Source organism: Abramis brama, assembly GCF_963993115.1.
Source record: "Abramis brama genome assembly, chromosome: 10".
Taxonomy (NCBI): Eukaryota; Metazoa; Chordata; class Actinopteri; order Cypriniformes; family Leuciscidae; genus Abramis; species Abramis brama.
In genome coordinates this window covers 9,273,897-9,292,336 of record NC_139972.1, presented here as the reverse complement: position 1 = coordinate 9,292,336, position 18,440 = coordinate 9,273,897, and the positions used below count along the sequence as shown (strand labels likewise).

Here is an 18,440-nt window from a genome sequence, read left to right as displayed (position 1 = left end):
ATATATATAAAAAAAGGAGAAAAAAATAGGAGGCGATTGAGTAATATTAATCCCCAAAAATCTAGACCATCAATAAGAGGAAAATCGTAGTTCGTATAGATTTACTTAAAGTTAAGAAAAATATTTACCCGCGCTAACATCAAACGATCGCGACCTCATAACGGTTCATCTCGACCAACTGCTGCATTTGCGATCGATTTTACTGGCACAAGTTTACAAAATTGTACAAATGGTGTTTATCTACCAAATAAACATAACGCGAGCTTTCGTGTAATACATCATTTAGGGCTAAGCGTATCCCATCATGCATTAAGTTCGGGAAATCTGGTGCCCTGAAGTCGCGAGATAGCAAGGAAAACATTCCACTGTCAGTCAAATTAATTAGATATTACACGCAATTTGGTAGTAAAACAATTTGTTAAAGTGTCATTTTATTGGTGCAAAGATGAGTAGACTATGTGTATTTTGTACATCATTTGCAACTGCTTTTTATCACTGAAGCACCACAATTTTAAATTGTCTTCTGTTACATAGGGACTACTGACCAGACATTTAGAAGTTTATGTTAAAATGCAAAGTATTGAAAATCAAAGTAAAGCTCTGTAAACACTTGCAACACTATAGTAAATGTGTTCTACACACACTTGCAGTCTTCACGCCAACTTGAACACTTGGGCTGAATGTCATGCAAGTAGACAAGTAGTTAAGTGCAAAGACCGCAAGTGTGGGTATTTGCCTATTTGCAAAGGCCTTCAGTAGGGATTCGATTGGATACTGCAAACTTTCCTCTTACTTTCAGCCAATCAGATACGCTGGGCACGTTACGTAATTAATATTCATCAGCCAAGCCTCACCTACATTCGCTCTGTTTACCAATAATGGAACCAAATTAATATCATAGCCTACTTTTTCATTCCCCACCGGTATTCACGCGAGGCTATAATAGGCTACCGCTTTAGTCTCATGCAAAACTACTAATACAAGTTGACCGAAAAAAGCCCACTGACGCTATTTGGTTTCTTCCATGTTGACATCGATAAGCCAGCAAAAGTGAAAGTAAAAGTCTTAGGAGCCGTTTTCTTTTAAAATAACTGCGTCACGTTGCGTTCCATAGTAGAAAAAGTGAGTATTACGCTCCGTGGGATAGCCTTGCACACTTACTTCCTGTTGCGTACACGTGCTCTCAAGTGCAAGACTGCACAAAGAGTCTCAGCACTACTAGCACTACTGTAAAAAGTGTTAAGTTCACTTACTGTACTTAAAAAATTAAGTAAACACATTGCCTCAAAATTATTAAGTAGATAAACTTAAAAAAAATAAAGTTATGCGAACTTGACAGTTCCCCTTTTTTTTGTTCGATTAAGCATGAAGTTATTTACTTAATAATTGTAAGGCAACGGTTTCCCCAATTTGTTTAAGCCAACCCAGGTGAAAAAGACGTAATATTAAATGTATTAAAAATATACTTTAAATACAAATAGTATGTTTATAATACATTTGTATTACCAACATGCTTATTTGAAGTGCATTAAAATATATATTGAATTGCATTTTAATATATTTCTAAAAAGTATACTAGAAGTACATTGGTAATAAATATATGCTTAATAATACTTTTAAGAAATATGCTAAATACCAGCATAATTTTAATATATTTTTAACAAATGCACTAGAAGTACATTGGTAATAAATATATGCTTAATTATACTTTTAAGAAATATGCTAAACACAAGCATACTTTTAATATATTTCTAACAAATGCACTAGAAGTACATTGGTAATAAATGTAGGAGCACGATCACGACCATCCACAGCCTCGTGCCGTCCGAGACCTACACCATCTGAGTGCTGGCACTTTTAAGAAATATGCTAAACACAATATATTTGTGTGAAGTTTTAGTGTATTTAAAGAAAACATACTTATGTTGCTCTTACTTAAAGTACATTTTATGTGTAACTTGTGTAAGAACATAGCAAAATGATTAAGCTTTTAGTGTGTTTAAAGTACTTTAAACACTTAGACCTAGTGCAATATATTTGTAATATTTATGTATTTATCATTTTAATATTTTAGATTGTTTTTATAGATTTTTTTGTATAAAGTACCAACTTCTAATGTATTATAAACATTTGTCAAGTTTATTAAGCATTGCAATATAAGCACTTAAAATTAATGTTGTTCACTTTTACTTGTTTGTAGGCTATACTTGTAAAGGGCTATACTGTTGTCCATTACATGATATGTTTTTACTACTGAAATTCCCACAAGGATATGAACATCATATTATTTTAACTGCATATAGATACATTTTCCAAAGATGTTTAAATGTTATCCAAAAATATGTTGTAGGCTACTTGTTTAAACACACGTGACTAATCGTTGAACGGCTGTGATTGGTTCTTGCTGTGCGTATGTTGCTTGAATGTGATTGGAGCGATCGTGTTTCTTTAGAGGACTTGGAGGAAACCACGCGATTCATATGGATTAGGTGATGTTTTTTTGCGATTAACTTTCTTAAATGTTTTGCAACTGCTTAAGGTTGAGTGATCATGACAGTATTTAGATTTTTTTTATCTAACGTTAATAGAACACGTAACTGTTAGCGTTGTTTTAATTTTTCCCCCATCTTCAAGTTTGCAAGACGTGTGACATTTGGAACCTCATTATGTTGTGATTCTAGTTTTGTATTACATTTACGTTGTCTTTGCCAGTCGTATTTTTGACTCGGTGTAACAGCACGTCTTTTTCAGTTCAGCTACATTCAATTTGACCAATCAGAGCCAATTTTTCAAGTCGAAGTCGAATCAGACTCGAAGAGATTAATACTGCTATCAGAAGTTACTGGTAAGTTTTAGTTGCTGTTTGCATAAATAAATAGCTCACTGTTGTTGTTTTTTGTTGTTGTTTTTTTTCTTGTTGGATAGGTCTCATGCATTTGCTAATATGACGTGTACGTGTAATACTGACGTTAACCGCTGTAACATGATGCTGATACTGATTTCTAGCAACTTCAGCACTGGGTATATAGTCAAAGTCTAAAGTCTTTGATAAATGTGTTTAAAATCTATGTGGAGAGATTTGTCTCTGTCTTAAAACAACTACAAAACATTGTCCAATGCATCTGCAAAAAACAGAATTAGTTATTATAACATGTACAACATGACATTAATTTTATTTGTATTTGCAAAATGAAGCTGTGTATTTATTTCTGATTACCTGAACATTTTGGCTTTATTGTTATTTTGTAAATGATCTTTGAAAAGTTTGCAAAAAACTGACCAGACAATTATGGAAGTGTGTGATTGATTGGTGTTTATATTTGTTCAAGCTTGACAACCTAATTGCATTTTTGATAACTTTCTATGGCTGCGTTTACACTTTTTGACATTAACATGCGACCTGTATCCGGAAGTTGTTCACTTACACATTTAAAAGGCAAGTGTAAACGCGCTTCTTTATTTGCAATCAATTTCCAATCAGTGCACACTTCCATATTTGGCTGGTCAGTTTTTTGCAAACTTTTCAAAGATCGTTTACAAAATCTTATTATAGATTAGGCTAAAGATGATAGATTTATTATAATGATAGAATGATGATAGATGATACTCTATTATTAATAGAGTTAAAGATGTTTAATTTGTATCATCTTTTCTCCTAATCTGGTGTCCTGCTTCAGACCTAATTTAAATGTATGCAGGAAACAGAAATCCGATCAGTTATCCAGATACAGAGGCTACTTAATGTGAACAAATGTAAACGCGCCATGCCTGACTGATATATAAATATGTATATATGTATGTAAATCTCTCTCTTTTTTTAAATATTAATATTTGTTGTTTTTCAGACCAGCTGCTATAGAAGAAAAACTGAAATCTGAGTGCAGTGACAAGCAAAGAGTAGAGTAGTAAGTATGGTTTAATCTCATATCACCTCTGTTATAGAGATTTTTGAATCAGGCTTATTGAAAGGCGATTCGGTCAGTCTTGGTAGGAAAATGTTAGCAACATGTCCATTTCAGGTGTCTAATTTGTGCTCATTCATGTAAAAACCTGTTTATTTAATTGATTTTTGGGAAAGCTGCAAGTCATTTGTCCTGGCTTACAATATTTTACACAACTTCTAATTTCCTTAAATCTTTTTAACAGAGGTGAAGTGTATGTGTTTCTGTACATCACTTTTTTTTGCTCTCAAAGTCAAAGGGGGCTGACTAAAACATTAATGCTAAAAATAAAGATTAGCATTTGTTGTACATTATAATTATTATTCTTGTTGGCTGGGTATACTTTTTCAGTTAAACAGTTAAATTGCCCTTTTTTGCTGTGATACAGTGACATACCATGTAGACTTCACAGTTGTTCAAGAGATATTTTATTAACTCCTTTTCTGAATTACATTAACATTTTATATTGAATGTCTACTGTTAAAATATGAACTAAGCATTACATGCCATGTTAAATAATTCCATTTTTACCAGGCGAAAAAGACTTACAATTAAATGTATTAAATATGTACTTAAGTATGTTTTTAGTACAAAACAAATGTACTTTAATGCATTTATAATACATTTAACAGTACGTCTTTTTCACCTTGTATGTACAACAGAGGGAAATGTCAAAACATCATACTGTGTTGTAATAAAAAACGCCTAGGTTACGACCTCTGTTCCCTGAGAACAGGGAATGAGACACTGCATTGATGACGCTATGGGGAACACCCTCCATGTGAACCGGTGTTTGAAAAGCTGTACAATCACGGCAATAGAGTTTGACTGGCGACAGCCTATGACACTACTAGTGCGACTCAGAAGTATTAAAGAGGCGCCTAGAGCATCATCGAAGCAGTGCAAGTTCCCTTTTAAAAGGGAACAGTTACTTTTTTAACAGAGGTTAATTTTGCTTTAATATAAAAATAAACTCCTCTTTTTCCCCTTTCACAGACACTGTGATCAAACAATTTCCAAGACGTCTGAGGTGCGAGGACTGATTCGAAGGAAATGCAACGAGGCAAACTCAAAGACCAATCACTCCAATTCACTTGAAGGATGAATATGGTTTGAGTTGTAACAGTATTGTAACTGTTTGCAGCTATTAATGACAGCACTTTATTGACTGTAGTTAGGTTTATTGACTCAAGTTAGTTTTTTTGTTGTTGTTTATAATACCTCTGCAGATCACTGTATTTTATGTTAATGTATTTTTTTTTTAGTCGACATATGCTGCTGTACTGATGTACACTGGGTGTAGTACGTTAAAGTTTACTAGCTTTCAAAGTGTGTGTGTGTGTATGTGTGTGTTTTATACAAATATTCTTTACTGTGTTTTACGGAATGATAATTTTTCACTGTATTTGTAATACATTAAAATATATTATTTTCATACTGAATGGTTTTATAAAAATGTATTTTTATTATACTAATAGTGGCTCTTATAGTGTTCTTCTAATACATTATTAATAAGCTGATATTATATTTAAAATATACTGGGAACACATTAATGTGAAGCTAAAAATATACTTAAGGTGTAGTTCTAAAACATATTTAAAGTGTATTAAAAATACAATTTAAAGAAGTGCTATTAAATTACACTAAATGTACTTAAAATAGGTCCATTTTAACACAATTAAGTATATTAAAATATATTACTATTACCTTAAAATTGAACTTAAATACATATTGAAGTATACTAAGTATATTTGAAGTTGTCTCAAAATAACACATTTAATACATACTTAATACTGTACACTTAAAATGCATTAAATATATCAAAATAAGCACAATTTAAATATATTTCCTTTTCACCTGGGAAGTCAACTGATCACTTTTTACAGATTGTTTATTTTAGCACATTAACACAATCTAGTTTCACATGAACGTTTAGGTGACCACTTGTGACCCTAAAGGCCCGTTCGCATCAAGAACGATAACTAAGATAACTATATTAGCGTCCACATTAGCGGACAATTTAGTTCTGTTTATTATAAGCGCATGCTTGTCTGCTGCTTTAAATACTCAAGCTCTTTAAAGCAGGATGGATTCTGATTGGCTGTTAATGTTTTTATCCTTCATCAGCTGCAGAAACAATCGTTTTCGATATCGTTTCTCCGTGTCGTTATTGTTATAGATGTGGTGCTGTGGACTCTGCTATTCTTTAATATTGAGAATGATTTTTAGAACTATATCTTTATCGTTCTCTTTATATTTGGTGCCTATTTGGTGTGAACGGGCCTATAGAGTTAAAACTACACTTAAACAATTTTTCATCTACGATAAAATTTTTTATATATATATATATATATATATATATTAAAACGACATCTTTTTCTCGTAATAACGAGATGTTATGTCATTAAAACGACATATTTTCTTAGGACATTTCTTAGGACTTACAGTGAGGAAAATAAGTATTTGAACACCCTGCTATTTTGCAAGTTCTCCCACTTGGAAATCATGGAGGGGTCTGAAATTGTCATCGTAGGTGCATGTCCACTGTGAGAGACATAATCTAAAAAAAAAAATCCAGAAATCACAATATATGATTTTTTAACTATTTATTTGTATTATACAGCTGCAAATAAGTATTTGAACACCTGTCTATCAGCTAGAAGTCTGACCCTCAAAGACCTGTTAGTCTGCCTTTAAAATGTCCACCTCCACTCCATTTATTATCCTAAATTAGATGCACCTGTTTGAGGTCATTAGCTGCATAAAGACACCTGTCCACCCCATACAATCAGTAAGAATCCAACTACTAACATGGCCAAGACCAAAGAGCTGTCCAAAGACACTAGAGACAAAATTGTACACCTCCAGAAGGCTGGAAAGGGCTACGGGGAAATTGCCAAGCAGCTTGGTGAAAAAAGGTCCACTGTTGGAGCAATCATTAGAAAATGGAAGAAGCTAAACATGACTGTCAATCTCCCTCGGACTGGGGCTCCATGCAAGATCTCACCTTGTGGGGTCTCAATGATCCTAAGAAAGGTGAGAAATCAGCCCAGAACTACACGGGAGGAGCTGGTCAATGACCTGAAAAGAGCTGGGACCACCGTTTCCAAGGTTACTGTTGGTAATACACTAAGACGTCATGGTTTGAAATCATGCATGGCACGGAAGGTTCCCCTGCTTAAACCAGCACATGTCAAGGCCCGTCTTAAGTTTGCCAATGACCATTTGGATGATCCAGAGGAGTCATGGGAGAAAGTCATGTGGTCAGATGAGACCAAAATAGAACTTTTTGGTCATAATTCCACTAAACGTGTTTGGAGGAAGAAGAATGATGAGTACCATCCCAAGAACACCATCCCTACTGTGAAGCATGGGGGTGGTAGCATCATGCTTTGGGGGTGTTTTTCTGCCCATGGGACAGGGCGGCTGCACTGTATTAAGTAGAGGATGACCGGGGCCATGTATTGCGAGATTTTGGGGAACAACCTCCTTCCCTCAGTTAGAGCATTGAAGATGGGTCGAGGCTGGGTCTTCCAACATGACAATGACCCGAAGCACACAGCCAGGATAACCAAGGAGTGGCTCTGTAAGAAGCATATCAAGGTTCTGGCGTGGCCTAGCCAGTCTCCAGACCTAAACCCAATAGAGAATCTTTGGAGGGAGCTCAAACTCCGTGTTTCTCAGCGACAGCCCAGAAACCTGACTGATCTAGAGAAGATCTGTGTGGAGGAGTGGGCCAAAATCCCTCCTGCAGTGTGTGCAAACCTGGTGAAAAACTACAGGAAACGTTTGACCTCTGTAATTGCAAACAAAGGCTACTGTACCAAATATTAACATTGATTTTCTCAGGTGTTCAAATACTTATTTGCAGCTGTATCATACAAATAAATAGTTAAAAAATCATACATTGTGATTTCTGGATTTTTTTTTTTAGATTATGTCTCTCACAGTGGACATGCACCTACGATGACAATTTCAGACCCCTCCATGATTTCTAAGTGGGAGAACTTGCAAAATAGCAGGGTGTTCAAATACTTATTTTCCTCACTGTATAAGGACATGTGTAATCATGTACAAAATATGCCTTTATCCACAGCCCCCAATCAGGCAAAATTAATCAATGAGGCCCTTTTTTTTAAATATATTTTATATAGGCCTATAAGTTTTTTTTAGATAATATATTATATATAAGATTTATTTTTGTTAATAGGCTATATCTTCATTACCTAGAGATATAATTAAACAAAAAGTAGTCAAAACACATCTAACAGAACATAGCCTAAGTTGTTTATTTTTAACAACATTTTGTTCTTATTTTGTTTAATTAACGAAATGTCAATCTTCGTCTTTATACAATACAATACAATCTTCACATGTATAACGGATTGTCACCTTATAAACAGTCTGTTGTGTGGTGGAATAAGCAATGCTATAGAAATATATGGTTAGTATCTTAATTTAAACTTTATTTTATTATTTTATTAGTTCATTAACTAATTATGCTAACTCAACTAATTTAATGTAAAGAGCTGGATACTAATTACTAATTAAATAATGTCAAATATTAAATGTAGGCTATTGATTAGAGTTTCCATAGACAAGTTTTTTTTAGACTAGTAGTCATTCAAGCAATTAGGACTAATCGCACGTTTGCATTCAACCCTGAGTGCCTATAGCCTAGTGGTCAGTACACTCAGCACAGACATTCATTGCTTTTCAGCTTATTGCGACCCGAGTTCAAGTCCAGGTTCGTCAAACTTTCTTGATACTATACTGTCCTATCATAATAAAAGGCAAAAAAATATATTCTTTAAACTGATGCAAGTTCAGCTCCATCCTCACACAAAAATATAATCAGCATTTTTTAAGCCATTACATCAACAACTCATAATGGGAGTGGGGGAACGGATTCCGACAGCTTTTTTTTGTCGGATTCTGTTCCCCCCATATTTCTGACACACTGAGGTTCTAATATTTCTCAAATTGATGCTGTTTAAGCTCCATCCACACACAGAATAGAATAAGCATATTTTAAGCCGATACATCAACATCTCTCATCATTGGGGTGGGGGAACGGATTTCGACAGCAGTTTTTTTCGCAATCGGATTCTGTTCCCCCTATGTTTCTTACACAATGAGGTTCTAATATTTATCACATTGCAGGTAACTGCAATACCAAATAGCCTAGTGGTCAGTACACTCTGCATTGATATTCATTGCTTTTCAGCTTATTGCGACCCGAGTTCAAGTCCCAGTTTGTCAAACTTTTTTGATACTATACTGTCCTGTCATAATAAAAGGCAAAAAAATATATTCTCTAAACTGATTCAAGTTAAGCTCCATCCACACACAAAAATAAAATCAGCATTTTTTAAGCCATTACATCAACAACTCTCATAATGGGAGTGGGGGAATGGATTCCGAAAGCTGTTTTTTTTTGCCGTCGGATTCTGTTCCCCCCATATTTCTGACACACTGAGGTTCTAATATTTATCAAATTGATGCTGTTTAAGCTCCATCCACACACAGAATAGAATAAGCATATTTTAAGCCGATACATCAACATCTCTCATCATTGGGGTGGGGGAACGGATTTCGACAGCAGTTTTTTTCGCAATCGGATTCTGTTCCCCCTATGTTTCTTACACAATGAGGTTCTAATATTTACCACATTGCAAGTAATTGCAATACCCAATAGCCTAGTGGTCAGTACACTCTGCACTGACATTCATTGCTTTTCAGCTTATTGTGACCCGAGTTCAAGTCCCGGTTCGTCAAACTTTCTTGATACTATACTGTCCTATCATAATAAAAGGCAAAAAATAGATATTCTTTAAACTGATGCAAGTTTAGCTCCATCCACACACAAAAATAAAATCAGCATTTTTTAAGCCATTACATCAACATCTCTCATCATTGGGGTGGGGGAACGGATTCCGACAGCTGAACTATTTGCCGTCAGATTCTGTTCCCCCTATGTTTATTACACAATAAGGTTCTAAGATTTGTCAAATTGCCACAAATGGCTAGACTCAATAGCCTAGTGGTCAGTGCCCTGACAATATTTTTTTTTTTTAGCTTTGGGCGACCCGAGTTCAAGTCCCGGTTCGTCAAACTTTCTTGATACTATACTGTCATATCATAATAAAAGGTAAAAAAATATATTCTCTAAACTGATGCAAGTTCAGCTCCATCCTCACACAAAAATAAAATCAGCATTTTTTAAGCCATTACATCAACAACTCTCATAATGGGAGTGGGGGAACGGATTCTGACAGCTGGGGTTTTTTGCCGTCGGATTATGTTCCCCCCATATTTCTGACACACTGAGGTTCTAATATTTATCACATTGCAGCTAATTACAAAATTCAGCAGCCTAGTGGTCAGTACACTCTGCACTAGCATAAATTGTTTTTCAGCTTGTTGTGACCCGAGTTCAAGTCCCGGTTCGTCAAACTTTCTTGATACTATACGGTCCTATCATAATAAAAGGCAAAAAAATATATTCTCTAAACTGATGCAAGTTAAGCTCCATCCTCACACAAAAATAAAATCATCATTTTTTAAGCCATTATATCAACAACTCTCATCATTGGGGTGGGGGAACAGATTTCTGACAGCTGTTTTTTTTGCCGTCGGATTCTGTTCCCCCTATGTTTCTTACACAATGAGGTTCTAATATGTATCACATTGCAGCTAATTACAAAACCCAATAGGCTATAGCCTATATTCGAGCACATGCATAAAACTTGCCGCAAAGCACCGGCAAAAGTAGGCTAATGATAATAAATGTGTCTGAAAAAAATAACAAAGCATTTTAATTGTTTATTAATGAACTCGTCTTTTCTAAATCAGTGTAGGCTGCCTGCAAACATATCTCCTTACATCTCCGCTGTAATTTAGCCTAGATGCGCCTTTCATACGGACAGGATTGGCATACATAATCAGATGGTATACCGTACGTATTTGCTTTCGATTGGATTTTTTCGTTGGTGGACATTTTTTTATAAGCTTTATATAGATAGCTATATTTCTCATGTCTGTGAGGCTTGTCTATACACTGTTTTTCAGTTCATTTTTGAGACGCGCTCCAATTCACGGAGATCATGAAAGCGCGCCCTGTTCGTTTTCTTTTCTTTTACAAAAGCACAACGTTTTATTGTTGTTGTGAGTTTACACAAATAAAAGTAGTTGCGACTGATGTATTATTCTTTTCTGTATGACCAGAAATGATGGAGTATTTTAAGTTGTTTCCACTGTTGATAGGAAAATGCGAGTGATGGCACCGGCACCTCCATGTCACAAACACTTGGATATGCGCTTAATAATAGCGAACATTTATCTAGGTTAACTTTAGAGCGAGCGGCCATGCCAGACGGAAGTCCTCTTCATGTTTAACAAATCAAATTCTGTTTCATTTTATTGCGCCAGTTTGAAAAGGGCTTCGTTTAAGCTTTAAGATAAATATTGTTTGTGGGCTAATTAATGCCACAATAATTTGTTTATTTTATTGGCTACTTATATTTTTTTCATTTTTGTTTTGCATTGAATACCATTTAAAGGATTTGCTGTGCACCGAAATGCCATCCTCCCATAGAAAGACACGTTATTTTCTTTATAATAAAGGGTTTCTATGGGAGGAAAACGCTTAACATGTAATTAAATGTATTCCGTTCATATTCTGGGCTCATCTGCTTTTATGTAGGATAGTATGGTTTATTAATAAGGTGTGTACAGCATTTGATCTTTATCACTGAAGTAGGCTAGCCTATTAAGCCATTAAGCTTTTTCTTTATTTTAAGGGTTTTCTATGGGAGGAAAACGCTTAGCCTAATGTGCAATTAAACGCAATGTTCATATTCTGGGCTCATCTGCTATTAATTAGGTGTGTACAGAATTTGATCTTTTAACATGAATGTCCATTGGGGGCTGCTATTTCTTCAGCTTTTTAAACGTAGATGTATGGTAAAGACATTATTGGCTATCAATTTTATGTGGATAAAGGCATATTTTGTACATGACTACACATGTCCTTATAAGGCCAAGAAAATATGTTGTTGCAACGACATAGCATCTCGTTATTACGAGAAAAGATGTCGTTAAAACGACATAAGATCTCTCACATGGCCTTATGGTTTAATGTCTGGTGCTCAGCATTTTAGATGTGTGTAATAGTAATCTACCCAAAAAGTTAATAACTTAATAAGGAAAGTAATTCATAAAGAATAATGTTTCTGAATTAAAATCAACATTTTAAAAACTTTTTGTAATGTGATTTTGACAACTGATTTTGTAATGACACCTAAAAACCTTAATCTCATTAACGACATCTGATTTCTGAACTATCACTTTAAACTAAGTCTTCTATCACAAAAACGATCTGTCTTCTTCAATAGGCCTAATGTATTCATAAAGAACAATACAATCTTAATCTTAACAAAATTGAAACCATTTGTTCTCTAAAATGCCTGACGTGATGTTGATTACAGCATCCTTTTTTGATCCATCCATTTTTTAAGTGTTGTTTTATTGTCATGCCAGCAGAGGGAGTTATTGAACTTTCTAATAATTTAACAGAATTTTACAGAATTTGATGGGAACTGGAATATTAATATTAGCTACAAGTATATTAATGCAATATCTGTGCTTAATGATTACACGTTAGTTTTACATTACACGTTATGTTTTTACAGTTACAATATTGTTCTTGGATACTTTCTTACCAGAGCAACTTAAGGAATAGTTGACACCAAAATTAAAATTCTGTCATCATTACTCACCCTCATGTTGCAAACTTGTGTGCCTTTTCTTTCTTCTTCTGAACACAAAAGAAAATATTTGATATATATTATTTATTTGTGATGATTTATTTCATATAAATAATGTTTTTAAGAAAAGCATCCACAGACATACACATGCTTTCTGTTGTTTAGAAAGAGTTTAATTCCACAGATATCCAACTGTAAGCATCACACTCGGATCTGTAATATAACATTTCATAAAATATGCACAGGTTGACATCACACAATAGCCTATGTATACATTTCAGTAGATTAGTAAACTTTGCTAGTATACATGTCAGCTGACATTATTTTCTTCATGTCAAGTCACCTTTAGATGAAACAATGCGCGTTCTCGCGTTAGGTTGCATGCGCGTTCGCGACCCCCCACCCAGGACGCGCCAGGCTGTGAGTGAGTATTTCCACGGCACGAGAGAGTGAAATAGGCTACAACTGTCAACCCAGAGAGAGAGAGAGAGAGAGAGAGAGAGACAGAGAGAGAGAGAGAGACAGAGAGAGAGAGAGAGAGAGAGAGATCAGCACAACCGGAGCAGTTTTTCAATGAATTACACAGCAGCAACATGCGCTTCACAGCCACGCCTGCCCTGAACATCACAGCAAACTAGGATACAAGGTATGATAACATACGAAACGCGATTGAAATGCGAACTTGTCTCATGAACTTTCATCTTTTGAAATGCGTTTTCATCCTTCAGATCTCAGTATGATGATGATGATGCATGCTTGTGTTTGGGCTTGAAAAGTAAAGAACAGGTGCAAACTGTATTAACATGAAGCCTTTAACTTGTTTTTCTTTTGAATGTCAGAGCATTTTCATTAATGGTCCGGATAACATGCAACATTGCTGTTATTCTATTTTGTGTGATAGTTCTCAGAGAATTGTTAGTGCATTTTTGTCTTTGTAGATTCTCGTAGCTTTGGTCATGATACTCCGTAGGTTATATAACAGATATTAGGTAAATATAATGTGTGCATGTAGCCTATAGACTGCTGCACATATGGGTTATGTTTTGCATATAGGGCTCACATGTGGGCATCCCTTTGGTGTCTGTGGCCACTTGTTTGTTTCTTTGTCAGTGTGATGCTTTAAATGAAAGCAGTTCGCACAGGGATCCACTATCATCCTAAAGCTTCTGGTTTATTTTGTTGTTAACCGATGGCTGTAAATGTTTGGTTACATAAACGAAACGGGACGCTTTCTGCGTGACCTTCATCTCATAATCGTTTTAAATGTTTTATTGTTGAATCTGATATTAATGAGCTAGTGTGTCGGAGACTGTGGATAGAGGTTTAAACGGTGTAAATGTCAGCGATGCGATAACGGGACTTTATTGCGCGGGACCTGACGGGGATGCTCCATTCAGGCGGGGTTTCCTCGGTTATTCTGCGGATGGAGGTTCCCTTCTCCTCCACTCCCCTTTAAAATGAGCTTTCAGGGGTTGTTCAAGATGGAATACTTACTTACTGTAATGCATTTTTAAAATATTTTTAAAACCACGCATAAAGTGACACTATTCCCTGACAAACATGAATGTATTCGGTATTGTGATAAATCATACATGTCTCTGACAGAACGAGATTGTAAACGGCCGAGAGAGTGAGCAGGGGAGCGGCCCGCGCTTTCCTTAGCCAATGAGAAACGCGCTCTGACTGTTAATCATTTTGCGCGTGCATTTTTGCTGACATCAGTTTGGCTGATGTGTGGAGAGGGCGTGTCACTAAGTCAACGAAAGGGTGGAAATATCTCACAGTACAGTTTAAAAATGTGAAATAGAGTGTAATGTGCAATGATACAAAGTTTCAGGCAGTGGAATGATACAGTTGTGTCACATGAACTTGCTATGTGTGCATTTTTAATTCAGCGAGTGACATCCATTTATTATCTCGTAAAATGTTTTTGGATTTTTCTTGCAGTTTTGTGTAAAATTGCATTCTGAAATAATGAGTCAAAATGAAATAATTCAGGACTTTTATGCATACTGCAATAGTTTCAGTCACGGAAAACCTGGAAACATCTGTGATTTCCAAGCCTGGAAATTTCATGAAATAGCTAAAATTTTAAATATTAATGGAAAATTCTATACTCAATGTTTTTTTCTTCCTAGTTATCCTTGACCTGTCATATTTCATCAGCTAAAAATTGCCTCATGCCCTAAACCATGAATATTAATCAGTAAAGAGGAGTGAATAATCAGTAAAGAGGTTCCTGCTTACATCATATTTCAGAGAATGGTTTGATATTTCAAAGATAGCCTCTAATTACTCTAATATACAGCTTGTCATGCACACGCACCTGCTTGCCTCTTGATTTATAGATTTATATGAGTCATGACGCATGCAGGAAAATATTGAGGCATCTGAATATGCAATCGCTACAGTGCTCAAGAAAACATGCAATTGCAATACATGTATGTTAGGAGATGGTGAGGGGCGCAGACTAAGCCAAGAGCTTTGCCTATGAGTCCTGATGTGCATCAGTGTTTGAATCCTCTGAAGATAAGCACATGATCCTCAGACATGGAGGCAGTGTGTGTGCATGTGTGTGTGCTGGAGCTGTTTGACATTCTAATCGCATTCACTTATCAGTCAGCCTTATTCTGGGAATGGAGGAGCCTCTCCTCTCCTCTCCTCTCCTCTCCTCTCCTCTCCTCTCCTCTAGTCTCCTCTCCTCTCCTCTCCTCTCCTCTCCTCTCCTCTCCTCTCCTCTCCTCTCCTCTCCTCTCCTCTCCTCTCCTCTAGTCTCCTCTCCTCTCCTCTCCTCTCCTCTCGTCTCCTCTCCTCTCCTCTCCTCTCCTCTCCTCTCCTCTCCTCTCCTCTCCTCTCCTCTCCACTCCTCTCCTCTAGTCTCCTCTCCTCTCCTCTCCTCTCCTCTAGTCTCCTCTCCTCTCCTCTCCTCTCCTCTCCTCTCCTCTCCTCTCCTCTAGTCTCCTCTCCTCTCCTCTCCTCTCCTCTCCTCTCCTCTCCACTCCTCTCCTCTCCTCTCCTCTCCTCTCCTCTCCTCTCCTCTCCTCTCCTCTCCTCTCCTCTCCTCTCCTCTCCTCTAGTCTCCTCTCCTCTCCTCTCCTCTCCTCTCCTCTCCTCTGATTTCTTCATTCTCTTAGTTTGCTGCTTGATTGCACTATTGCAAATGAAATTGTCCCAGGACTGTGATGGGGGATGCGAGACTGCAATGGCTGGTTGCTAGTTGTGTGCATTGAGACGTGAGTGAGAGTTTAAGTCAGTAACTGCTGCAGTGTTCACACACACACACACACACACACACTGAGGAATTCCTCTTCTACACGCACTGAGCGATGTGGTGTGTGTGTGTGTGTGTGTGTAGACAACAACATACCCTGCCCTAAAGCAATTCCTATTGAATGAAAGTAAAGCGAATGCTTCAGTGTAAAATTTTCACGCTCCGCTGCGCTCATGCTCCTCATATTTATTTCCCTAATGAACATGCAAATGATTGATCTAATAATTCTAATATATATGAAAGTGTCTGTCTGTCCGTCCGTCCGTCTGTCCATCCATCTTTCTTGGATATGTGTGATCTGCCTACTATTTAAACACCGAACGAACACATTGTGCAACATAAGTATTGCTCTGTTTCACATAATATTTAATAATAACATTTGTTACAGTAATAGCATCCAGTTATATTGGAGATAAAATGGTTATTTTGCATTTTAAAGGGATGGTTCGGAGTAATTTCAACCTAGGGTCTTTTGCACCATGACCTCAACCTGTTCCCTTGGTCGAACATTGTTAAAGTTAGAGCTCTATTAAAGTTATGCTACCGCTAGCCCGGACGTCGAGGTCACTTCCGTGATTTGGGAAAAGACAGTAAAAGTCCTTTGCAAAACTCACAAGTGTAAAGGAAAAGCTAGTGAATTTAACACTCTATAGAAATTGATTGATAACTGGATGATATTCAAAATACTTTTTAAGTGTTGATCTGAAAATACAAGCATTTATAAAACTTTCAAAATTCAGCGAGACGTTTTTATACTCTCGCGTGAAATTTTGTTGACAGAAACAACTGTGTACACGTGACTGAGCAGAGGATTGTTGTGAGATAGTCAGACACAGTTACTTCAGACTACTGCAGTATGATTTAAAAGATAGGACAAGATGCCAAACACAGGCTTTTCTCAAACCACGGAAGTGACCTCGACGTGTGGGTTAGCATTAGCCATCAGGCAGGTGTTATTTAAATAAACTCCTGATGTACTTACAAACTTTCCAATGCCTCGTTTTATGAGTACAGAACCTATTTGTACTACTGTAGAAGTTTGGTCCCATTCTGGGCATTATTAGTGGGGTAATTTACGAGATACAACCTTGGATCCATTAGCGCCTGCACTAAACCATTCGGCTGATATCTCTAAATAAGCTCTAACTTTAATAATGTTCGACCAAGGGAAAAAAAGGCTTCTGGGGGGTGTTTGGCTCGAGGTCATGGTGCAAAGGACCCTAGGTTGAAATTACTCCGAACCATCCCTTTAAATCCAGTTCTGTGTAAAATTGTAATAATCATTCATCCGTCCATTGGGAAAAATGTGAATAGTAGGAAAGCTCTTTCTTGACTTTCAATATTTTTCTCTGCTTATTTTATAATCCATTTTTTCCTGTTTTGATATATGTAAAGATTAAAATATCAGAGATTATAACCCTCTCAGAATCGAAAAATATGTTCAGGACATCAAACAAAGACCATAGGAATCCCTCTGAAATCTCTGGTATGGAACTTTACCACAATATCCGGTCCCTTTACCTTATTACCTGGCATGTGCTTGGTGATTCTGTGCGGCAGCAGAATGAGGAACAGGAACAGACCCAACGCCTGCTGGCACCGGGACGGCAGGCACTATACACACTCATACACACTCATACATATGCATGTGTAGAGTCAGCCTGGACCCCCACGGCGCCCACCCACTCGCTCTCATTGGCCACCAGCCCGTCGCTGTAGGAGCAGGTGTCGTGCAGTTGGCAGATTCATCTGTCGTCATGACGGGGCTCCTCTCTCTCTCTCTCTCTCTCTCTCTCTCTCTCTCTCTCTCTCTCTCTCTCTCTCTGAGATCATTGTGTCCCCCTTCCACACTTTATTTCTCAAGCAAACTCAACAGATTTGCTGGTTCAGGGAAGATGGGACTGTCCGGAAGGCTAATAATCCAAAGCGGTGACCTGTGAAATTAGGGGCCAGGAGCAGAAAGCTGAGCTGTTCCAGGTCGTGAGCAAAACTTGCTGATAAACAATAAGTTTGACAGAACAGAAGCTGCTTCAGGCCAGATCACGCCAACAAGCTTCTCTTCAGATTAGTGATGTATACTGGACTCCTGCAAGAGTGCGCCATCAACACCAGTCAATTTAAATTCCATTACAGCGAAATTAGTATTGCACAGGTGGATACTGTCACCACTGTCTGTCTGTCTATCCATCCATCTGTTATTTCATCCATCCATCCATCCATCCATCCATCCATCCATCCATCCATCCATCCATCTATCTATCTATCTATCTATCTATCTATCTATCTATCTATCTATCTATCTATCTATCTATCTATCTATCTATCTATCTATCTATCTATCTATCTATATTCCTCTCTCTCTCTCTGTGTGTGTGTGTGTGTGTGTGTGTGTGTGTTTATCTATCATTCTATCCATGCCCTGTAAATACATAAAAATCTAAATAATATGTGAAAATTAAT

General features: G+C 36.8%; 1 protein-coding gene and 1 long non-coding RNA gene across 3 annotated transcripts in view; both read left to right on the top strand.

Moving 5' to 3' along the window:
• Positions 1-1,881: 1,881 nt before the first annotated feature.
• On the top strand, positions 1,882-5,383 carry LOC311090640. The gene is made up of 3 exons (XR_014607923.1): positions 1,882-2,845; positions 3,846-3,909; positions 4,938-5,383. It is a non-coding gene; the product is annotated as an uncharacterized lncRNA (long non-coding RNA).
• Positions 5,384-13,206: 7,823 nt separating this feature from the next.
• The window catches only part of slc8a2b (solute carrier family 8 member 2b), a 109,873-nt gene continuing 104,639 nt past the window's right edge, over positions 13,207-18,440 (top strand). For both annotated transcript variants that reach the window (XM_084125942.1, XM_084125941.1), the window contains exon 1: positions 13,207-13,355. The gene's annotated coding sequence lies outside the window, so the exon portion shown is untranslated. The remainder of the gene's footprint in view (positions 13,356-18,440) is intronic.